Source organism: Pinus tabuliformis, chromosome 5_2, assembly GCF_031772625.1.
Source record: "Pinus tabuliformis cultivar Carrire ecotype Pingquan chromosome 5_2, CPIR1, whole genome shotgun sequence".
In the NCBI taxonomy this organism is placed as follows: Eukaryota; Viridiplantae; Streptophyta; class Pinopsida; order Pinales; family Pinaceae; genus Pinus; species Pinus tabuliformis.
The window spans coordinates 1,073,604,428-1,073,630,030 of NC_142306.1; positions in this window are offsets into that span (position 1 = coordinate 1,073,604,428).

Below are 25,603 nucleotides of genomic sequence, written 5' to 3' on the forward strand. Positions count from 1 at the left end.
TACAATACTGACCTTCCTAGCCTTTTACAATGCCAAAATTATAGTGAACTCGAGAGGCTTCTCTCCAAGCTTTTTGAGCATAGGAATAAATTCTTAAATCAAAATAAATAATTTGTCTTTTTAGGTCCGATAGATCATTATTTGGTCTCAGCGGACGTTAACCATCATCATCATCATCATCATCAAAATAAATTAATTTAATTTAATCAATTAATCATAGATATTGAACTCATAAATTAATATAATAAAATAAAAATTAGAACTTTAGTATTATAAATTAATTTCTTTATCAATTTTAATTGTTTTTAATTAATTAAAATCAAAATTTTTTTAAATCAAATTAAATTGAATTAACAATTAATTTATAAATAAAATATAAATAATTAGAAATTAATAAATGGATTAATTAGATAAAATTTATTAATTAACTAATAAATAAATAAATAAATAAATAAATTAATTAATTGATAGTTGATTAACTAAAGGAAGGCAAATATAATTTATAAATTAATTAAGTAATTTATTAGTCAAAATTTTAAAAATCAAATTAAGTTGAATTAACATTTAATTTATAAATAAAAATATATAAATAATTAGAAATTAATAAATTGATTAATTAGATTAATTAATTAATCAATTAATTAATTTATCAATTAATCAATCAATTAATTAATTAATTGATGATTGATTAATTAAAGGTAAGCAGAAATAATTTATAAATTAATTTAAATTAAGTAATTAATTAAGTAAAATAAAAAGAATTAATTAGTTAATAAATGAAGTTCAAAATTAATAAAATAAAATAAATTAACTTATTTGTTCATGATTAAATAATTAAACCTAAACTAATAATGAATAATTAAATGATTAATTAAAGTTTTTATAAATTATTAAAAAAAAAGAAAGAAAGAAAGAAAGAAAGAAAAAATAATTAATAAAATAATATAATAATTAATAAAAATAAAGAATCATGTGTCCGCCTTTATAAAATTAGGGTTCTTGTTTATTTATATCCAGGTCGCAAGGTTCTCTTCTCTCAATAATCATTAGGGTTCTTGTTTATTTATATCCAGGTCGCAAGGTTCTCTTCTCTCAATAATCTTTCACTCATATTCTTCCTGATTTGTCCTGATGATGGACCCCCTTTGGGGTTTGAAACGTTGGCAGAATGAACTAGAAACTGTGGATAATCCGGATCTTGACACTACAAAAAACTTCCACAGAGGCTTAAAATCTAACATATACAATTAGCTGTTTATATACTTTTAAATATTGGAATTTCAACTTCTTAAATATTAAATTTTTTATTAACCATTTTTTTACAAAATTGAATCATAATTGTATTGGAATTTCAACATCTTAAATATTAAATTTTTTATTAACCATTTTTTTACAAAATTGAATCATAATTGTAATTTTTTAATATAAACATTTATGTTTTTAATTTTTAAAATATTAAATTTTATATTTACTAATTTCTTTATCAAATTTTATAACTTTTTCATATACAATTTACAAGTCATTATAACTTTATTTAATAAAACAAATTATTTTTATTTTTATTTTTTAAATATTAAATTTTATATTCACACAACCCCAAACCAAATTAAGTATTAAATTTTTTAAGCATTAAATTTTAACAAATTTTCCGCCAAACCGAATCGAATAAGCTTATTTTCGAATTTTCCAGGCCAATAGGGCCAAATTTGGTAACTATGTTTAGTAGTAGTCATGATGGGACCACGATTTTACAAACCTTTTTCGCTCGTTTAATAAAACTTTCATTGTTCTATAATAAGATGGACTCAATGACTAATTTGGCTTTCCGTCTTACCAAGCGCGCAGGGCGTTAATGTGTTTTACCTGTTGTTTAAGGTGGTGTTTTAGATTCCGTGGGTTTTCAAAAACAAAGGTATACACATTTTGTTGTTTCTTCATTACAATTTTTGAAATAAAACATATATATACATATAACATCTAGTTTTATTTTCGCGCTTTTGGTTATATACATTACGTTCTATGTATATGTAATGTATGTATTGGTTTGTTCAAGTTTTTGTTTGCTCATATATATCTATGAGCAATTTTTTTGCACGTCGAAATTATGGGCTTTAAGAACCAGCCAGAGGAGATTTGTTCTCAACAGGTATTATTTAAACACTATATATATATATATATAATTTTAATATTTATATTATTTGGAATAATGTTTATTTTAGAATGTAAGTAGATTTTCTTTGTTAGTGGTTAGAATTTGTTGAGAGATTCCCCTAACAGTGTTTTCCTGTTTGAGAAACTGTTGGATTTCATAATCACGGCTTTGATTTGCGAGTAAATTTGTGCATAATTTTTGCTCCTTCATTTTTCTTGTTGGTATCAGATCCCATATGGGCCTAACTCCCGCAAGGGAGGGCCCATGAAGATGGGAGAGATCTAAAGTTTTATGCATTGTACATACAATAGCGTAGAGTGAGTTTGTGAGATTTCCATGTGTTTGTCTCTGTGATATTGTGTTTGTACAATGTTGTGGTTGAGTCTGCATCATAGTTTGAAGGACGTAGGGAGAGCGCACCAATATTGTTGCGTGTGGAGAATCCACTGAGTTTTGGATCCTAGTTTTGTGTATTTGTCAATGATTGAGAGAAGTCGTAGTACGCTTTATTCCAAATTAGAGTTGTGGATTGGGGAGCCCTGTTTTTTGAATATTTAAGAGGTTCTGTCAGAACAACGGGCTTGAATCCTGCAACCCATTTTCTCTTTCCCGTTGTCTGAGAAGGAACCGACCGTCTGCGTCTTCTTCAGGACTGGATCAGACACTATTGACTTCAACGGATTTGGACGACGATGGGATGGGGATGGGGATGGCGATGGATACATCTCTGTCGCGACTCAATCATTGGAACCAAGGAAGCATGAGAAGTGGCATATGGGTGAAGACGCAGGAATTAGCGTTAACATTTATCATCGACTCTGGAACAACTGCCACTCATATGTCATAGACTTCTTATTATGTCGTGAAGGAAGAGTTGGCATAATTGATTAGTTTCCTGTAAAATGATACCCCTCTCGTTGGTGTTGGGAATTTTTCTGGTAAAATTCCAAAAACAAATAAACTGAACCCAGAGACAATGCTCTGTTTCTGCCACAGGATCTTTAACACAGGGAAACAATTTTTTTTTTCCAGAACATAGAGTTTTACCCACATACATAAAAACTTGTATTCATAAAAAGAAACAGCTGCTGTTACAAAATGGGTTTTCGTCTTAACAGAGGGATTTCACTAGCACTGCTTTTACAAAAACATCTTCCTCACACAGAGGGATTCTCCAACTGCTGTTACAAAAAAAACATCTTCCTCACACAGAGGGATTCACCAGAGATTATGCTGAAGAGCATCTTCCTCTTGACAGAGGGATTCACCAGTATATGCTGAAAAGCATCTTCCTCTTGACAGAGGGATTCACCAAAAGACTATGCTGAAAAGCACCTTCCTCTTTAACAGAGGGATTCACCAAGAGCTTCACTTCCTCTCACAGAGGGATTACAACCAGACACTGCTTTAGATGCAGTTCCAAAACAACAAAAAATATTACTCTGTCTCCTCCTGAGATTTTACACTGCTGTGTGTAAAAATCTCATTTACATTTACTGCTGTAAAAACAGATTTTTACATATACTGCTGTAATAAAAAAACTTTTACATTCACTCCTCTGTGAAATTTTTCATTACATTCAAGCTGCTGGGTTTTCACATTGCATATTCAAAATAAAAAGAAATTACATCACATTCCCATTCGTTTCAACAAATAACCACAAGCATCTGTAAAAGAAATTCCAAACTTTCATTTGCTGCCGCAAGTCTTTCTTCCTGTCACACTGTTGTGCTCCCCTGGGTTTTGTTTTCGCACTGCTGTGCGATCCTCTCATACCAATCCCATTTGCACCAGCTGTGCGTTTCACCATTTCCTCACACAAGTCAACGGAACAAAAACATAATGCATATATATCATATGCAATCAAAGTAATAAATATTTTTTTTTACTTGTTCCATGAAAATAAAAACCACATGCGTAAAACAAACAAAACACCAAACTTAATTTTTTCACCTATATCTATGAACGCCATTTAATTCTCAGCATGGTGGTTAATTAATTTAGTCAGCCTTGCATACGGTTTTAACAGTGATACGGAGGTCAAACAAGGAACTTTCACTTCACGCAAGTCATGGTGCAGACCTGTACGCAACCCTGGTTCAATCGGACGGTGGACAACATTGCTTTCAATTGGACGGTTGCAATCAATATCGGGCGGACTTTTCTGACTGACCTTTACGTCCCGATGGAGAGCTGTTTTGGAAAATGTACAGAGTACACGCGTCCAAAAATGATTGCATCGGGTGAGATTTACGGAATACCACCTTTCGTGAAAAGTGGTCTGATAAGGTTCAGAGGTTTTCCTGATCTATTTTCTTGCTGCGTGATGGCTGATTCGGCAACTGACTGTGCTGCCGTCGCTGTCCAACTGTCCGCGTCTGCCAACACTGCACACAGTTGGAATTAATATTCCAACACTCCCCTTTAATTTCAACTACTGGGCATTCAGACATACCCAAACACTTCATAAAAATTCAAAGCTTTTCTGCCTATTCATATCAGCTTTCCTTTCATCACTTTCACTGTTGTGCTCAGGCACTCCAATCATGTAATATCCTCTTTCTCTCTGCCTCAGGCAAGATTTCCAATCTTTGCATCTCTAAGCTATCCTGCAACCTTTTCTTCTCTGCTCTTATGGTAGATTTAATTCCATATCTCTCCCCTATAAGAAGATCTTCATCAAAGAATGACTGTTAATATAGTTCAACAATAATGATCAAGAATTACAGGCTCCCCCTAACTGTATGCATCGTCTCCTTTTGGCAGAGTCTTCTCAAAAGAAACTTAGATTGACTGGGGAGCTCAAAGGACTTTCAGACTATATTTCCTTCCTTCTCCATACTTGTGTAACTTTCTTCTTTTGCATGGGTCTAGCTTGTGTAAGAGCCCATGTTAAGTTACAATCACGTGCCATATGCCCAATGTTATGACACTTGAAGCATTCTACATTGTTCATGAATAAGATTTCATGATTTCTTCCTGTAAAATTGTTTCTTGGAGGTTGTCGGAAACTATAACATCTATTTCTATGAGATGCTCTACAGTCTTTTGCCATATGACCAAAGTTTGAACAAGAATAACAATAACCAAAAAATGAACTTTGGTACCTGGGAGATGGAGGTTTCCTTGATGTACTTCTGAAGCCTTTCTACCTCAAGATCCTTTGATGATAACCATTCCCTCTTACCTCTTTGACATTATCAACATTTCTTCTTGGAGCTGGTTTTCTACTTGGAGTAGGATTTCTTCTATTGTAGCCTTGATTTTTCTCCTTGCCTTTGCTGGAACTAGGAGCATCACAATTTCTTTCTGCCTTCTTCACATCTCCTTTGCTTAAAGCATTTTCATTCTTGTTTGAGGGTTCACCTACATACCCGAGTCCTGATTTATCAGATGGAGATCTGTGATAGCTAAGCATGTCATCCAAGGCTTGAGAGCTCTTCATGATTTTGTTCATCCCTTCAACCTTTTTCTTGAGGAGGACAATCTCTTCTTCCAATCTTTCACACTCATTATTCTTCTTTGCAAGTTGTTCCTCAGTTTCTTCCTTGCTACGAGTAGCTTCAGCTGCTACTATTTTAAGGGAGATGATATCTGACTTCATTTTGGAGATTTCTTCATTCTTTGCTTGACTGCTCTCCATTTTCTTTTCAGCTTCTTGTGCCTGTTTTCTGGCTTCTTGTAATTCAGACTTAAGGGAGGATACCTCTACCTTGTACTGTTCAATCTCTTCTACAAGTTTTTTCACTCTCTTGTGCCTTTGTTCAAGTTGACTTGACAAGGCATCTTCCTGCTTCTTTGCTTTATTCAATTGATTTGTCATGGATATGACTTCTTCATGATGCTTCCTTTTGCTTTGATCAAGTTCCTTCTTAAGCTTGGCGAGCTCTTCATCCCTTTCTTGTACTTGAAGCTTGATGAGATCAACCTTCTCATTTTCAGCTTCTATGATGGGTTCAGAATTTCCTTCTTGACTGATGGTCATGGTCAGTGCTCCCTTTGCGTGAAGGTCATGAAGTCTGTCCCATATATCCTTTGCTGATGAATATTTTCCTAGATTCTTCTTTACAAAATCAGGCAGTCCATCCAAGATTGTCTTTATTGCTTTTGCATTGTACTCCTTGGATTCTCTATCCATCTTGCTATCATCAATCACTGATTCCCAAATTTCAATCCCTTGAGACTTTAAGAAAGTCCTCATTTTTATTTCCCATATATAAAAGTTCCCATTGAACCTTAGAGCCTCAAATAGAATTCTTTCAAATTGATTATTTTCTATTTTAGTAGTAGAGGGAGACACATCCTTAGGAGGATTGGAGACTTTCTTCCTTGACCTTGCCATTCTTAACTATGCTTCAAATACTTGACTGTGTTTTTAAAACAACTGACTGTCTTCAGCAGCTACACAAAAAAAACTTTGAGAAATACCTGGATCCTTTTGCCTGAGACTTCACTCTGCTGGAGAAGTTGTTGCAGCAAAAAAAACTCCTTCCTTCAGCTTCTTTGACACCTTCAAAGAGCCTGGACAAGCTCTGATACCACTGTTGGGGATTTTTCTGGTAAAATTCCAAAAACAAATAAACTGAACACAGAGACAATGCTCTGTTTCTGCCACAGGATCTTTAACACAGGGAAACAAAAAAAATGTTTCCAGAACACAGAGTTTTACCCACACACATAAAAACTTGTATTCATAAAAAGAAACAGCTGCTGTTACAAAATGGGTTTTCATCTTAACAGAGGGATTTCACCAGCACTGCTTTTACAAAAACATCTTCCTCACACAGAGGGATTCTCCAACTGCTGTTACAAAAAACAAAATCTTCCTCACACAGAGGGATTCTCCAGAGATTATGCTGAAGAGCATCTTCCTCTTGACAGAGGGATTCACCAGTATATGCTGAAAAGCATCTTCCTCTTGACAGAGGTTTTCACCAAAAGACTGTGCTGAAAAGCACCTTCCTCTTTAACAGAGGGATTCACCAAGAGCTTCACTTCCTCTCACAGAGGGATTACAACCGGACACTGCTTTAGATGCAGTTCCAAAACAACAAAAAATATTACTCTGACTCCTCCTGAGATTTTACACTGCTGTGTGTAAAAATCTCATTTACATTTACTGCTGTAAAAACAGACTTTTACATATACTGCTGTAATAAAAAAACTTTTACATTCACTCCTCTGTGAAATTTTTCATTACATTCAAGCTGCTGGGTTTTCACATTTCATATTCAAAATAAAAAGGAATTACATCGCATTCCCATTCGTTTCAACAAATAACCACAAGCATCTGTAAAAGAAATTCCAAACTTTCATTTGCTGCCGCAAGTCTTTCTTCTTGTCACACTGTTGTGCTCCCCTGGGTTTTTATTCGCTGCTGCGAACCATTTTACTTTTCATCCCTTGCCTTTTGTTCTGCCTTCGCACTAATGTGCGTATCTCCTTGCTTTGCATTACAATGCATATAATTCATAAAAAAAAATTGTTTTCGCACTGCTGTGCCATCTTCTCATACCAATCCCATTTGCACCAGCTGTGCGTTTCACCATTTCCTCACACAAGTCAACGGAACAAAAACATAATGCATATATATCATATGCAATCAAAATAATAAATCTTTTTTTTTACTTGTTCCATGAAAATAAAAACCACATGCGTAAAACAAACAAAACACCAAACTTAATTTTTTCACCTATATCTACGAACGCCATTTAATTCTCAGCATGGCGGTCAATTAATTTAGTCAGCCTTGCATATGGTTTTAACAGTGATACGGAGGTCAAACAAGGAACTTTCACTTCATGCAAGTCATGGTGCAGACCTGTACGCAGCCCTGGTTCAATCGGACGGTGGACAACATTGCTTTCAATCGGACGGTTGCAATCAATATTGAGCGGACTTTTCTGACTGACCTTTATGTCCTGATGGAGAGTTGTTTTGGAAAACGTACAGAGTACACGTGTCCAAAAATGATTGCATCGGGTGAGATTTACGGAATACTACCTTTCGTGAAAAGTGGTCTGATAAGGTTCAGAGGTTTTCTTGAGCTGTTTTCCTGCTGCGTGATGGCTGATACGGCGACTGACTGTGCTGCCGTCGCTGTCCAACTGTCCGCGTCCGCCAACACTGCACGCAGTTGGAATTAATATTCCAACACTCCCCTTTAATTTCAACTGCTGGGCGTTCAGACATACCCAAACACTTCATAAAAATTCAAAGCTTTTCTACCTATTCATATCAGCTTTCCTTTCATCACTTTCACTGCTGTGCTCAGGCACTCCAATCATGTAATATCCTCTTTCTCTCTGCCTCAGGCAAGATTTCCAATCTTTGCATCTCCAAGCTATCCTGCAACCTTTTCTTCTCTGCTCTTATGGCAGATTTAATTCCATATCTCTCCCCTATAAGAAGATCTTCATCAAAGAATGACTATTAATATAGTTCAGCAATAATGATCAAGAATTACAGGCTCCCCCTAACTGTATGCATCGTCTCCTTTTTGGCAGAGTCTTCTCAAAAGAAACTTAGATTGACTGGGGAGCTCAAAGGACTTTCAGACTGTATTTCCTTCCTTCTCCATACTTGTGTAACTTTCTTCTTTTGCATGGGTCTAGCTTGTGTAAGAGCCCATGTTAAGTTACAATCACGTGCCATATGCCCAATGTTATGACACTTGAAGCATTCTACATTGTTCATGAATAAGATTTCATGATTTCTTCCTGCAAAATTGTTTTTTGGAGGTTGTCAGAAACTATAACATCTATTTCTATGAGATGCTCTACAGTCTTTTGCCATATGACCAAAGTTTGAACAAGAATAACAATAACCAAAAAATGAACTTTGGTACTTGGGAGATGGAGGTTTCCTTGATGTACTTCTGAAGCCTTTCTGCCTCAAGATCCTTTGATGATAACCATTCCTTCTTGCCTCTTTGACATTATCAACATTTCTTCTTGGAGCTGGTTTTCTACTTGGAGTAGGATTTCTTATATTGTAGCCTTGATTTTTCTCCTTGCCTTTGCTGGAACTAGGAGCATCACAATTTCTTTCTGCCTTCTTCACATCTCCTTTGCTTAAAGCATTTTCATTCTTGTTTGAGGGTTCACCTACATACCCGAGTCTTGATTTATCAGATAGAGATTTGTGATAGCTAAGCATGTCATCTAAGGCTTGAGAGCTCTTCATGATTTTGTTCATCCCTTCAACCTTTTTCTTGAGGAGGACAATCTCTTCTTCCAATCTTTCACACTCATTATTCTTCTTTGCAAGTTGTTCCTCAGTTTCTTCCTTGCTACGAGTAGCTTCAGCTGCTACTATTTTAAGGGAGATGGTATCTGACTTCATTTTGGAGATTTCTTCATTCTTTGCTTGACTGCTCTCCATTTTCTTTTCAGCTTCTTGTGCCTGTTTTCTGGCTTCTTGTAATTCAGACTTAAGGGAGGATACCTCTACCTTGTACTGTCCAATCTCTTCTACAAGTTTGTTCACCCTCTTGTGCCTTTGTTCAAGTTGACTTGACAAGGCATCTTCCTGCTTATTTGCTTTATTCAATTGATTTGTCATGGATATGACTTCTTCATGATGCTTCCTTTTGCTTTGATCAAGTTCCTTCTTAAGCTTGGCGAGCTCTTCATCCCTTTCTTGTACTTGAAGCTTGATGAGGTCAACCTTCTCATTTTCAGCTTCTATGATGGGTTCAAAATTTCCTTCTTGACTGATGGTCATGGTCAGTGCTCCCTTTGCGTGAAGGTCATGAAGTCTGTCCCATATATCCTTTGCTGATGAATATTTTCCTAGATTCTTCTTTACAGAATCAGGCAGTCCATCCAAGATTGTCTTTGTTGCTTTTGCATTGTACTCCTTGGATTCTCTATCCATCTTGCTATCATCAATCACTGATTCCCAAATTTCAATCCCTTGAGACTTTAAGAAAGTCCTCATTTTTATTTCCCATATATAAAAGTTCCCATTGAACCTTGGAGCCTCAAATAGAATGCTTTCAAATTGATTATTTTCTATTTTAGTAGTAGAGGGAGACACATCCTTAGGAGGATTGGAGACTTTCTTCCTTGACCTTGCCATTCTTAACTATGCTTCAAATACTTGAATGTGTTTTTAAAACAACTGACTGTCTTCAACAGCTACACCAAAAAAACTTTGAGAAATACCTGGATCCTTTTGCCTGAGACTTCACTCTGCTGGAGAAGTTGTTGCAGCAAAAAACTCCTTCCTTCAGCTTCTTTGACACCTTCAAAGAGCTTGGACAAGCTCTGATACCACTGTTGGGGATTTTTCTGATAAAATTCCAAAAACAAATAAACTGAACACAGAGACAATGCTCTGTTTCCTCCATAGGATCTTTAACACAGGGAAATAAAAAAAATGTTTCCAGAACATAGAGTTTTACCCACATACATAAAAACTTGTATTCATAAAAAGAAACAACTGCTGTTACAAAATGGGTTTTCCTCTTAACAGAGGGATTTCACCAGCACTGCTTTTACAAAAACATGTTCCTCACACAGAGGGATTCTCCAACTGCTGTTACAAAAAAAACATCTTCCTCACACAGAGGGATTCACCAGAGATTATGCTGAAGAGCATCTTCCTCTTGACAGAGGGATTCACCAGTATATGCTGAAAAGCATCTTCCTCTTGACAGAGGGATTCACCAAAAGACTGTGCTGAAAAGCACCTTCCTCTTTAACAGAGGGATTCACCAAGAGCTTCACTTCCTCTCACAGAGGGATTACAACCAGACACTGCTTTAGATGCAGTTCCAAAACAAGAAAAAATATTACTCTCTCTCCTCCTGAGATTTTACACTGCTGTGTGTAAAAATCTCATTTACATTTAGTGCTGTAAAAACAGACTTTTACATATACTGTTGTAATAAAAAAACTCTTACATTCACTCCTCTGTGAAATTTTTCATTACATTCAAGCTGCTGGGTTTTCACATTGCATATTCAAAATAAAAAGGAATTACATCGCTTTCCCATTCGTTTCAATAAATAACCACAGCATCTGTAAAAGAAATTCCAAACTTTCATTTGCTGCCACAAGTCTTTCTTCCTGTCACACTGTTGTGCTCCCCTGGGTTTTTATTCGCTGCTGTAAACCATTTCACTTTTCATCCCTTGCCTTTTGTTCTGCCTTCGCACTAATGTGCGGATCTCCTTGCTTTGCATTACAATGCATATAATTCATAAAAAAAATTTGTTTTCGCACTGCTGTGCGATCCTCTCATACCAATCCCATTTGCACCAGCTGTGCGTTTCACCATTTCCTCACACAAGTCAACGAAACAAAAACATAATGCATATATATCATATGCAATCAAACTAATAAATCTTTTTTTTTTACTTGTTCCATGAAAATAAAAACCACATGCGTAAAACAAACAACACACCAAACTTAATTTTTTCACCTATATCTACGAACGCCATTTAATTCTCAGCATGGCGGTCAATTATTACGGTTTTAACAGTGATACGGAGGTCAAACAAGGAACTTTCACTTCACGCAAGTCATGGTGCAGACCTGTACGTAGCCCTGGTTCAATCAGACGGTGGACAACATTGCTTTCAATCGGACGGTTGCAATCAATATCGGGCGGACTTTTCTGACTGACCTTTACATCTCGATGGAGAGCTGTTTTGGAAAACGTACAGAGTACACGCATCTAAAAATGATTGCATCGGGTGAGATTTACGGAATACCACCTTTTGTGAAAAGTGGTCCGATAAGGTTTAGAGGTTTTCCTGAGCTGTTTTCCTGCTGCGTGATGGCTGATTCGGCAACTGACTGTGCTGTCGTCGCTGTCCAAATGTCCGCGTCCGCCAACACTGCACGTAGTTGGAATTAATATTCCAACAGTTGGCCTAGACTTATGCATTCTCCCGAAGGGCTTTGCAAATTCAACCTTTCCCTCTGTGACATTCCATTTTGATGGAGCAGATTACTTCTTTCCAATACAGAACTACTTTGTGGTTATCAATAATGATGAGGACAACCAGCTATACTTCTTCCTTGGGATGTTACCCAATCAAAAAGATGGTTCGAGCTTGTGATCTTTAGACAACCACCAATTTTCAAGATCAGAGTCGTGTCATCATAAAACATGTCTGAGAAAAATAACAGTTGACGTTTCGCTGAGAGAGTGATTCAGACTTTGTCGCCCACATGGCCTTGGCTTTGTGACTTTTGCAGATTTGCGGTCAATGGAATCAACCATTAGTGAATGTGCAGACAAATATTTGCCTACGAAGAGGCATTAATCATAGGCACTATTTTGCTACATTTTTGAGTTAATAACATATACATTTATTGATTCACTGCGAAGTGCGATAGTGATTTAAATAGTGATAAAAGTAGTAAAACCTGCAAAATTGTTGACACCTAATCATTGGGATTGGGTGAATATATGTAAAAACATGTAAATAGTAAATAATGGAGAATAGGAATATGAAGAGAGGTTGGGAGGTGAAGCCTAAGAGTCTCTCCTTTCTTGTATATATCCATGAGTTATCTCAATACAAAAACACAATTCAATTTGAGGAGTTACCTCCAGGGCTAACATGGTATCCAAGCTAGTTCCCATTATTAGCATTTTTTGCATTGTAACTCCAGCTAATTTCCTACCATTATTCTCTGTCCCCCTGCCATATTCTGTATTTTTGTAGACAAGCATATCTTTGCAAAATTCTGTGCATTACACTGTTCGAGATTACCTTCTGTTCTAACAGTTGAAGAATCGAATTATTGCATTGAGGCATTTCTTTGCCTCGTGTGAAGACTAATCAAGTTGTTGCGCTGCCAGGAGGTATTGTGTAATTCTAGTTCAATATTCAATGGTGTTTGTGTGTGGTAAGCCAGTTTAGAAGCATGTATGTTTAATGGTTCATGGATGGTTTAATGGTGGTGTTATATAAAAATTGATTGAGAAGTTCTTGAATGGCAGAAGCATTATTATGTTAATTAAAAATATTGTGTCTCTGTCACCGTTTTGTTTTCCCCATCAAATAAATGTAAAACATCGAGTTTCATATGTTGGAAATTATTTGAAAATTATGGCGCATCCATGACTGTGACTATGTATGGCATTTTTACCGTGCAATTGTGACTGCAACTGTGTTAAATCTTCGGGCACTATAGAGGGTTGTCATTGTTTTGACACTTAATGCATGAGGGATCCTATTGTTCCTCCTCTCCTCCGTCTTGTGGCATCACACTGCCTCCTCCCCATACCACCTACTGAATCTGTGTTACACTCCATCCCACTAGTCAGACTGCCATACCACGCTGATCTACATATTGCAGCCTCCCCATACCACTCTGTTCGTAGCAACGATACCACCACTCGGCCCCTCCACCACCTATTGTGACTTTGGTCTAGTGTAATACCACCGATACCACCATACCATATATTACATGCCTCTCCAAACGTTGTTGCATTTGTTGTTTGTTATATCCATTTTGTTCATACCATAAGCCCGCATACCATAAGTCATAATCTGCCTCCCTCATATAAGCCCTCCCCCACATACTCCCTTCCCTACATACTAGCTCTCCCATATAACAACTACTCCAAATAATACCTCTGTCCCATATAGATCAGATTGCAATTTTACAAAAAGAATTGCATTTTTTTACTAGTAGAAGAACATTTTTTTTAACCAGTAGAAGAACATTTTTTTTTTACACAATACACATTTTTAAATGCATTCATTGATCTCTATAGTTGAAGTAGTTCTCTCTAGAAAAAAGAACTATCCAGACACACTCTCATTTTCAATGAGTTGTGGAAAGAAGTTTGTGTAGGAGAAGGAGATAATGAACTTGTAAAGCCCACCTCAAATAAAGAGTTCATCATTTGGGAAAACAAGAACAACAAGGCCTATGCCTTGATTGCAACATCTGTAAATGAAGAAGTGAGTTGCCATATTTCACCATTTTCAAATTATTTTGAAGCCCTAGAGAAGTTGAAGGAACTCTATGACTCACGCTCTGAACTTGAAGTTGTCCAATTGATGATTAAATTGTTCAGCCTTGAATTACAAAATGATGATCCTCTTGCTTTGGCATCAGAAGTAAGACCTATTATGCATGATATCAAAGCCACTGATGTTGAACAAGACATTTCTATTATATCTTTGTTAAGGCACTTTATCCCACTTATTCAAATTATCTTGAGCCATTGCAAGCAAATGGAGACCTCAAAGAGATTACCTTTGACTCCCTTGTGAAGAAATTTGCTGAGAGAGAGAAAGCTTTTGGGAAGAAGACAAATCCTCAGTATTTTGAAGAAGTTATGTGTCCTGCACATAGAGAGAAGAATCATGCCCAAAATTCTTCTAGAGGAAGAGGTGGTCGAAGAGGAAGAGGAAGAAAAAATTTCAGAGGCAGGGGGGGATAGACACTCTCAAGGAGAAAAGTTTGATCTTCATTGCATACGTTGCAATGGAGATGGACATGATGCATCTACATGTAAGTTGCCTTGGGACAGAATTGAGCAGGAAATAAATCAAGCCAAAGGTAATACCAATGACAAAGAGAAAGGTAAAACACCTGAATCCGCTCACTATATTGTGGCACATTGTAATATTGGAGTAACTGAAGACTTGTTTAATGGTTCACTTGCTTCTTGGAAAAATGATTGGTTGCTTGATTCATGAGCAACTTTCCACATGACTTTTAGAAGAGAGTTTTTTGAAAAATTTATTGACAATGTTGATGGAGTAGTATACTTTGCAGAAAAATCAAAACTCAAGCCATCAGGCTCAAATTCCCTGATCTTCCAGACTTTCTTTTGCATGATATTTTATATCTCCCATAGGTGAGGAGAAACTTGTTGTACTTGGTCCACATCTTCCAGCAAGGACACTCCATTCATATGTTTGATGGGAAGGTTGAGGTCAGAAAAGCATCAAATCACTCACTTGTCATGATGGGGATAGAAGAAGAAAGACTTCTAAAGCTACAAGGTACCTCTGTTTGTGTAACAAATTTCTCATACAATTCTCATTATGATGAAGGTACATTTCCATCAAGTCTTTTATGGCATGCTATATTTGGACACTTGAACTATGAAAACCTTCGCTTATTGAAGAAAAGTAGTGTTACTGGTTTGCCTATAATTCCCAAGAAACTTAAGCCATGTGATGCTTGTATTCTAGGAAAGCATAGAAAACAATATTTTCATGATTCACATTCCAGAGCACATAGAGAACTTGAACTCATTCACTGAGATTTATGTGGTCCAATGCCTATTCCTTTTGCAAATGGAAATAAATTGTTGGGAGTGGGATCCCCCAAGGGCAGTTTTGGGACTAAAAGCCCATGTTTGAGTTAAATTTTGTAATAAAATGGTAAGTCTCCGCATTTTGTGGTCACGAAGCGCAAAGGTGTTATGTGTCATAAAGGGTAGTCCGCCCTTAGTTTTGTAAATTAAAGTCAGTTGTAAGAGATCTACCCATGGTCCGCGGACCATGGGATTGTATAAAAAGAGCTAAGCTCTAAGTAATTTTAAGAATAGACAATGTAAGAGAGTCATAGCTTTGAAGTAATAAGTCTAAGTCTTGGGTTCTAACGTAGGTAAAGGCTTTGCAGCTGAGTGTGCAGAGGCCTAGGATAGAAATCTGCAACTAAGTGCGCAGACCCATGCATCTGTTTGCACAGGGCGAACGATGTTTGTAACACCTAGAAGATATCAATAAAGAGAAATATTCGACAATTCCTGTGTCTTTGTTCTATTATTGCATTTTGATATGTTATGTATGAATTTCCTTTATTATTCTTATGTGATGCACGAATGAATGCAATTACGTTGAATAATTGAATGCAATTATGATTATCTGTTTACGCGGAGTTAACTATAATTATTTGATAAGATAAGTAAGTCACTTAGATTAATTGGGGAATCTTCACGGCACACTGCCATAGAAGCACGAAAGTACTTGAGCAGTAGGTTAGGGCTGCACGAAGGTCGATCATACCCTTTCACGAAGGTATTAAAGGACAGAATAAAGGGCTCATCTTGCAAGCCCTAAAGCGAAGAGACCTGCGTGAAGGCATGGATAGAGGGAATCATACAACATCACAACCATCTCAAGGTGCAGAAACTTGGTTCCAACATCCCCACATACTGCTTTGGGTGAGACTTCGGTCCGCGCTCCACAGGCTGGTGCCGAAAGGGCTAGTAATGTAGGGATTTGTTTAGCTAATTAACGCTGAACCTGGGTCAGGCCCCCTCAAGCCAACAAATGGTTCTGTTGCCAAGACCAGAATCTACATAAGAGATGTGTGATGTCGTATCACTGGAATCCAACTAAGAAGGAGATTGGAGACTGGTTGGATAGGAAGATCCACGAATTTGGGACACAGGAGAACAGAAACCCGCGACTGACAAAGGAATAGTGGTTGGACAGATACTTGTATACATAGATCCATGAGATATTTTTCTGCTCCTTCCTTATTGAGCTATATGAGTGGATTGTGAAGCTAGATAGTCAAGGAAGGTGGAAACTTGATGGTCCTATTGTGTGGACCTCGGAGCTAGTGCGGAGGTTGGAAGCATTGGAGGATAAGATCACCCACACTGTCGATCATTGGCTCGATTGTGTCATAGGAGGATTTGTGACTGAATTCATGGTTGACAACTTTGTCAGCTACAATGAGGTGGAGCGACGCTTTTTCAAAGGATCGCGAGGTAAGTACGTAAAATCTTTGAATACCTAGATTAAAATGCTATTATGCAAAAAACGGGTTTCGCAGCTACCTTGATGTTCGGAACTACGCGAAGCAGAAAAGCTTACAAAAATGAAGGAAAAAAGGGTCTTGAGTATAGTCCATTGATTTCACCTCCACGAGGTGACGAGGAAGAGATAGCGAAGTTTTCTCCATGAAGTGCTATTCAGTTAATAAGAAAAGGATTCCTGCAAATACCACCTCCACCCACACGACCTCTAACCTCACCACCATCGCCTCCAACTTCACTCATACCACCTCCACCTCCACCGCTGTTCAGTATGGTAAATACAGTGAAGTTTCCTTTGTTCAAAGGCTTGGGAAATGAGGACCTGGACCAATTATGGTTCATTGTGAGGGCTGTATGGGAAGCTCAAGGTGTTACAAATGATCATATAAAGAAAGTGACACTGGTTAATGCTCTGCAAAATTGCGTGCTAACCTGCTATATTAAGTACTCTAATGATAACCCGAATGCTGGAGTGGCAGACATCCAGATAACACTAAATAGAGAATTCAGTAGGCCTAAATCTGAGGCGCAGTCAATTGTGGGATTCAAAGAGATCACAATGCAACCAAGTGAGCCGCCTTGGGAACTAGATCATAGGTTGAAGTGTACAATACGTGAAGCCAACATGAATTTGACAGACGGACAACATCACGAGTGGTTTGTGGCTTTGCTACTGCCACATTTATGGGTTGCACTGTCATAGTAGAAGATAACAACTCAGGCAGAGGCCTTGGAGATTTCCATGAGATTACATGAAACTCCGATGAAAGATCCAAACCTGGGGGTTTAGCAGATCCATGCATAGCTGAAGAACCTATGCCTTGAGATGAAAAGTCTGAAACAGGATAGGACGGTTCGACCAGAGGTGCACGAGGAGGTATGGTGCTTGAAATGCAAGAGTCAGGGGCATGACAAGGACCATTGCACAGTCTTTGTGAACTATATTGTAGGAGGGGGACCTATGCATTTAAGGCCAAAAGCTCAAGCAGGACATAGCACGGGGCTTGCATTATGGTGCACTATCTGTCAGGTAGCAAGAAAACATGCCACGGATAGCTGTCATTTGCTACAAAAGTTTGTACAGACGCTGCAACAGCTGTTCTACAACTTTTGTAGTTCGATAGGGCATGATGAGCGTACTTGCAGGAGCTATGAATTGATGATGGATAGAACTCCCGCCTATAGGGTTCAGGCTGAAACGCGACCCCCTGACCAGAGTGAAGGGATGGCGCAGACAAGATTTCAGGGGCGCAGACGAGGTCGAGGAGGAGGACCTGGCAGAGGTCGGGGACAGTTGATTTTCTACAATTTTGGAGGACCAGGACACTATGCCTGTGATTGCACTAACCCAACACGTCTGTTGTACAAGTATTGCACGTTGTTTGATCATGAAACAGAAGACTTTCCTACACTGATAGCTAGGATACGGGACAAAGGGGCACTACCACCTCCGTCGACTCAGAACTTGCAGATTATGAGGTCTGAGTCGCGTGAAGAGGATCCAAATGTAAATATAGTGCTCAGAAGTGGAATCATGACAGGAGATGACAAGGGGAAATAACCAGAAGACAGTACATGGGTTCGTAAAGCTTTGGTGAAGGAGGCTGAGTTCAATTTGTAGTGCACATGTGAAACCTTCATGGAAGCTAAGAAGAGCTTTGTTAAGGCCTCCACCTCAGGAAGAAAGGATAAGTTTGAGCAGGAGATGGACCCCTCTATGCTCACAACTTTCCTGGAGACATGTATGAAGTAACACGCGATAGTAGGGCTGTGAAATGGTTACAAGAGCTCATCAATAGATGCGTTGGAACTGCGTTGGGTGAGCTGCGCATAGTACGAAAGATTGGCAAGCATAAAACAAGGATGGGACAGGAGATGAGACTAACCGCGTAGATAGGAGAGTATGAGATGGATTAGATTATTTTGGACCTGGGGCCAGACACGAACATCCTACCGAAGCAGACTTGGGAACGAATGGGGAGACCCTCATTACAATGGTATCTGATTCAGCTAAAGATGGCCAATTAACAGAAGATCATCCCCATGGGGTGGCTACAGGGGGTGACCGTGGATATTGAGGGAGCAAGTGCACTGGCTAATTTTGAAGTAATAGAGATAGTGGATGACAACAAACCTTATCCTGCACTCCTAAGAATTTACTGGGCCATTGATATGAATGGGGTAATTAATCTAAAGAACGGAAGATGATCTTTGAGAAGAAAGCACTACACGTAATAGTATCTCTAGATCCTGCTGAGGTATCGTGCTATATGGAACCAGTCCGCGATTATCAGAGTGATGACAATTTGGGCTGTATCTATAAGATAATGGCGTGAGATCAAGATTGGGTGAATCCCTCCATGGATGGACGAATTACATGGGATCAGGGAGTTCCTACATTTTGGACTCCGATGAAAAGTTAGAGCGCTAGCAGAACTGGATACATGAAGTGACTACGTTGAACTGCATTATGATGACCCAATCGTTGTGTTGTGTGTCGTAAGAGGTAAGAAATTTGCCTACTTATGATGGCCTAAATGAGGTAGATATATTTTTGGATGCATTTGAAAGGGAGGTACCAGAAAAGCAGCGCTTCCAAGCGTTGAACTGGGCACTGCGTGCTACACCCACAAGATGGTGGGGTATGCACAAGGGAAGATTTGATGATTGGAGCGAATGTGGAAGAATGATGAGAACTCGCTTTGGGAAGCCGAAGATGCAAATGATAGACAAGTATGATGGGTAGGATGATCCGTGCGCATTTGGCCAAATGGACCCAGGCTTATGGAGAAAAGCCCCAACCTGAATGGGTGCACTTGTTCTGTCACACCCTAGATATTGTCCCGATGAACTGGTATATAGAAACTGAGCTCCGCCATGGGACAGGCGAATGGGATATCCTACGTGAGGGATTCATGATGACATTCAGTTTTGAGGACGGGTTTGACAGTATTGATGAAGCGCTACAAGAGGTGAAAGCAACAATCTTTAGGATATTGCAGGATCCTTTAGACCTGATTCAGCCTGAATGGGCTACTTAGCTGAGTCATGCGCTAGAATGTTATAATGTAACTGTCAAAGAAGAGGACGAGGATCCGTGGAAAATTAACATTCCAGAAACAGAAGGTCACTGCGAGGTTCAAGGATTGAAGATTGAGAACCCTGACATAACTGCACCGTTGAAGACAAAACAAGTAAACATTGGCACAGAGGCAGAACCCAAATTTGCAAATATTGGAGACTACTAGGACGATGCGACAGTGGATAAGGTTGCTGAATTTCTCCGCGAATACTAGGATTTATTCCCTACCAAGTTTATGGATCTAAAAGGGATAATCGGGGAGCTAAGAATGATGAAGATCATGTTAAAGCCCGACGCAAAGCTAGTTAATCAAATGCCTTACCGTCTTAATCTGAAATATAAGGAGAAGGTCTACTTAGAGCTAGGAAAGACGCTCACGAAAGGCATCATTGAGCCTGTGGAAGAATCTGACTGAGTAAGTCCAATGGTGGTACAGGAAAAGAAGCAAAAGGATGAAATAAGGATATGTGTGGATCTCAAAAAGCTGAATGACACTTGTGTACATGATCCTTTCTCGACTCCATTCACTGATGAAGTGTTGGACAATGTAGGTGGCCAGGAAGCATATTCCTTCATTGATGGGTTCTCTGGGTACCACCAAATCAAAATCGCGCTGGAGGACAAGAGTAAGACAACCTTCGTGATTGAGTGGGGTTGTTTTCAGTACACTGTAATGCCGTTTGGATTGAAGAATTCGCCTGTTATCTTCTCGTGTGTATTTTTTGCTGCGTTCAAGGAATTTATTCATAAGTTCCTGGAGGTATATTTTGATGAATGGACTGTGTTTTGGCTGGTTAAACACCATGTAGCAAGCTTGCGCCTGATGCTAGATACCTATCGAAGATACCAGATTGTGCTCAATCTCAAGAAGTGTATGTTTTGTGTTCCTTTTGGGAACCTGTTGGGGCATATGGTTTGCAGATAGGGACTAATGGTAGATCTCGCAAAGATAGTGGTGATATTGAACTTGGAAGCACCAAGGAGTGTGAAGCAATTTCGTGCTACTCTGGGACATATGGGATATTATAGGAAGTTTATTAAAGGATATGCATAGATCACCGCACCTATGGAAAAAATGTTGAAGAAGGATGTCACATTTTGTTGGAACGATGACTGCAAGAAGAGCTTGGATATATTAAAATAAGATATGGTCACCGCACCGATTCTATTCTTCCCGTACTGGAAGAAAGAATTTCATGTGCATGTCGACACGTCATGTATAGCACTGGGAGCAGTACTGACATAGGTTGGCAAAGAAGGCTTGATCATCCTGTCATGTTCACAAGCCAAAGATTATCTAAAGTAGAGAAGAGCTATTCCACCACTGAGTGCAAAGGGCTAGCCATGGTGTATGCACTCCAGAAGTGTAGGCACTACTTGTTGGGAGGCCATTTTAAGGTGTATACAGATCACTTAGCACTGAAGTACCTGGTCAATAATCTTGTGTTGGGAGGGAGAATTTGCAGGTGGCTATTATTGTTCCGGGAATATGATTTTGAAGTTATTGTGAAGCCTGGATGACTGAACACGAGACCAGACCATCTGTCATGCATCGAAACAGGGGAAGAACCCATTAACTTGGAAGAAGGATTACCTGATGCGCAACTATTTGCAGTGCACGTTGTAGATGGTCATTTTGAGGATATAATACAATTCCTAACGATAGGTATTGCATTGGAAGGATACACTGTCGAGCAGAAGAAGAAATTAGTGGTGCGCGTGGAATATTTCTCTATCATTTCTGGTCATCTGTACAAGATGGGGACTGATGAGATATTACGACGGTATGTACCTGAGTTCGAAAGAAGAAGCATCCTCATGGAAGCTCATGGGGGTGACGCGGGAGGACATTATGTAGGGAGAGAGACCGCATAGAACATTCCGCGCATAGGGTTTTAGTGGCCAACCCTCCATTAGGACTCAAAAGCGTATTGTAGGGCATGCAATGTCTGTCAAAGGGCTGGCAGGTCATCGCGGAGGGATGAGATGCCTCTGAATCCTCAGATGACATTGCAACCCTTTGAGAAATGGGTGATAGACTTTGTGGTCCCCATTCAGCCCCAAGGAAAGATGGGAGAGAGGTACATTATCATCGCAATGGAGTATTTGACTCGTTGGGCAGAGGCATAGCTTGTGAAGGATTGCATGGGTGTGACTGCTGCGAAGTTCCTATTTGAGCATGTACTTACACGATTTGGTTGTCTGAAGGTATTAATGAGTGATTGTGGTATGCACTTCTTGAATGAGACGATCAATGCACTGATGTAGGAATTTCAGGTATATCAAGAGAAGAGCACACCTTATCACTTGCAGGCTAATAGGACGGTGGAAGAGTTCAACAAGGTGCTCAAAAACACGTTGACCAAGGTTTTCAATGCTTAGCGAAGTGATTGGGACCTATGCATACCTACAGTACTATGGGCTTATCGAACGACATGCAAGAAGTTGACTGGATAGACCCCCTTTAGGCTTGTCTATGGTGTTGAAGCGGTAATGCCTATGGAATATATTGTGCCTAGTTTATGCATAGCAGTGCTCACAGGTATGAAGGATCACAGAGCCCTCGAGGAGAGGCTTGCACAGTTGGTTGAGCTCGAGGAAGAGATGTTTTTAGCTAGATTTCGCCCACATGTCCAAAAACAACGTGAAAAGGCATGGCATGATCGACACATCAAGCTGCACTCATTTAAAGTAAATGACCTAGTTTTGTTATATGATAGTAAGTTTGATAAATTTCTAGGGAAGTTCAGAATGCACTGGTTAGGGCCCTATATCATTTAGGAGATTACCGATGGAGGAGAGGTACAACTGGTCAAATTAAATGGAGAATCCTTCCCAGGAAAGTGAATGGCAGTCACTTGAAGCCATACACCAGGGGTCCAGCCATGTGATTAAATGAAGGTAGCACAGTCTTAGCACTCCAGGCAGCTGAAAGGAGGAACGAGACTTTAAAATACACTGCTCGAGTTGGGGAGCTGCGCGATTGGAGGATGGTGTGAATCAAGGAAGTGTCACTGGGTCCGCGACAGCGCGGAGGGAGCTGTGCTACCTAGAGAGAAATCATGCAGGTTGGTTGGAAATTGACCCTTACAGTCACTATTCATGAAAATATGGCAAAAGTAAGGCCAAATAGAGCAGTCGGCCGACATTTAAGATGAAATTTATGGCTCAAATCCTTGAAAATCTGCCACCAATCCGGCATTAATGAACTGATTTTGGGGGTACGGTCGGATTTGAATTCAAAATGACCTATAAATTACAAGTGGTTGTCGAGCAAGAAACACTTGGCATTTTGGGTATTCAACTGTTGAGCTCTCAGACACCTATGGACCAAGAATTCTTTGAGGCTTTCAAGCAGACTCCCACATTTGCGAACTTGCCCGAGATGTCGCGAACACTGTTAGAAAGTGTTATGTCAGCACCCCTAGAGATTATAAATACTGAGCAAGTAGTAGAGGATCCGGCATAGGAAATGGAAACAGAGGCAGAAGTTGTTGCTCTGAAAGTGGCCGAAGTATTGGTAGAGGTCCCTAAATCGCAAAGAATGCCAAGACCAAAGCCAACCCCCACTAAGGAGACTGTGAAGAACAAGAAGGGCAAGCAGCCTGCCATACTGGTGCATGCATCGCCAAGAAGAAACCCACCAAAGCCCATTGCACAAGAGAAAGGCAAGGCTATAAACCTAGAACCAGAGGAGGAATATATCAAAGACATCTCGATGGACGATGAGGATGTGGGAACAAAAGTGGAGGAGGTTGAAACCCAGGGTGCAGATCCTATTACATGGTTGCCAGAGTATGTCCCTCCACGCAAGCCTAAGTCCAAGGTCCCAAAGGACATTGATGAGAGTAAGACTCCCTTGCAAACCCCTCTGCTACCGGATGAAATTACTTTTGATGGTCCACGTTTGGCATGGGTGTCGATACTGAAGCTCGAAGACTGGGACTTAGCAGACCACGAAAAGTTCCCACACCTAGTAACTGAGCAGCTGATGCACTGCATCATTGACACCAATATAGGAATGACCGCCTTGGAGCCATAGATGTGGCTCAAGGGAGTAGAGAAGGTAGGATTGCTCAACCTGCTCTAGGCGCTACACTATAACCGCACCCTGGTGACAGTTTTGGTCATCAAGAAACTACTGTGCTTGGTGCATGATGGGTGTCTGTGGATGGAGGAGCCGATACCCATCACAGATATGTTGATTCATAGCATAACGCACCTTCTATATATAGGTGAGAATCCAGCAATGATATTTGGTGGTAAGGGTGGCGAACAGGCTCTTGCAGAGTCAATGAAGGAAAAATTCAAGCTAGTGAAGAAGTCGTTCGGGTACACTATCTCCAGCATCTGTGACCCCGCTGTGAAGGTAGCAATGCAGATCCTTGCAAGGAAGGTGATGCAGAAGTGTCGTGCCGATGAGGTGCTGATGCCTATCGTTGCACTCACACAGTAGTGTGCGGAAGGAGTCCAGTTTAACTGGTCGGACTACCTTCGCAGAGAGTTCCTGGAAAACTGCCGTGAAGCACAAGAGAAAAGCAAGACATTCCACTATGCGTGGCTCTTGCTATCAATTGTGTTGGTAGCGTGGGAGCTACCAAAGGATAGCTAGTTCCCTTCAGTCGTGCCAGACCTCCTTGAAGCAGCGAAGTATGCTTTGCTGTGGGCGACCAAGGATGCGCAGTGAGTTTGGGACAACAAGATCTTCTGGATCTTGATGGAGATGAATATCAGGATGGCCATCAATTGCAAGCCACGATTATCACCCACGGTGTATGCTAACCTGCAGAGCTATGCTGAGTTCAAAGATGATTTCCATCGAGTATCTATTAGGGCGTGGAAGGACCCTACGCAGAAGTGGTATGACTTACCGTATCTGGCCATGGATGACGCCATCGATGCGGTGCTCGATTAATGGCCGGCGGAGTGGCGCACTACCACAGACTTAGCAGTGGGTGGAAGTAAGTCCGCTACGCAGAAGAAGAAGGAGAAGGCCAAGCTGAAGATGGTGCAGCTGGTCAAAAAGAGGAAAAAGGAGGCCATTGAGAAGGCCTAGGCGGAACAGGAAGAAAAGCAGGTAGGTAAGTAGACATGTGGAACAGAGCATGGCTTTGACAAAGGCACACGGTTGCCTTCACCTGAGATAGAAGAGGAAGAAATAGAACAACATGGCGCGAACCCTCAGGAGACATCCACCCGCATTAAGCGCCCAAGAGAGCTAGAGAAGGGAGGGTCCAGAAAGAAATCCAAGGCAACCAAGACCTCGCTGGACCCTATCACATTGACAGAGGGCGACTTACATGATATCGGTGACACAGTCAAAGATGTCACTGTGGAGGCCCTGCAGCAATTTGAACAACAGTAGCAGATCATCCTAAGGGCCATCCACACCGGGTTGCAGGAGTTGGAGATCCACGTGTCTTAGGTTGGTACGGTGTCTACCAGCTTGGCTATTGGCACTTCAGAGGCTGTCGATATGCTGCGCACGAAGGCTTCCAGTGCGATAGTGTTGCTGGATGGAGCACTGAGCATGGAAAATGATGCTGACAAGCCCACCATCAACGCCCTGAAGGGAGTTGGGTTGAACCTGGCAGTGCTTCCGCGTGAAGCAC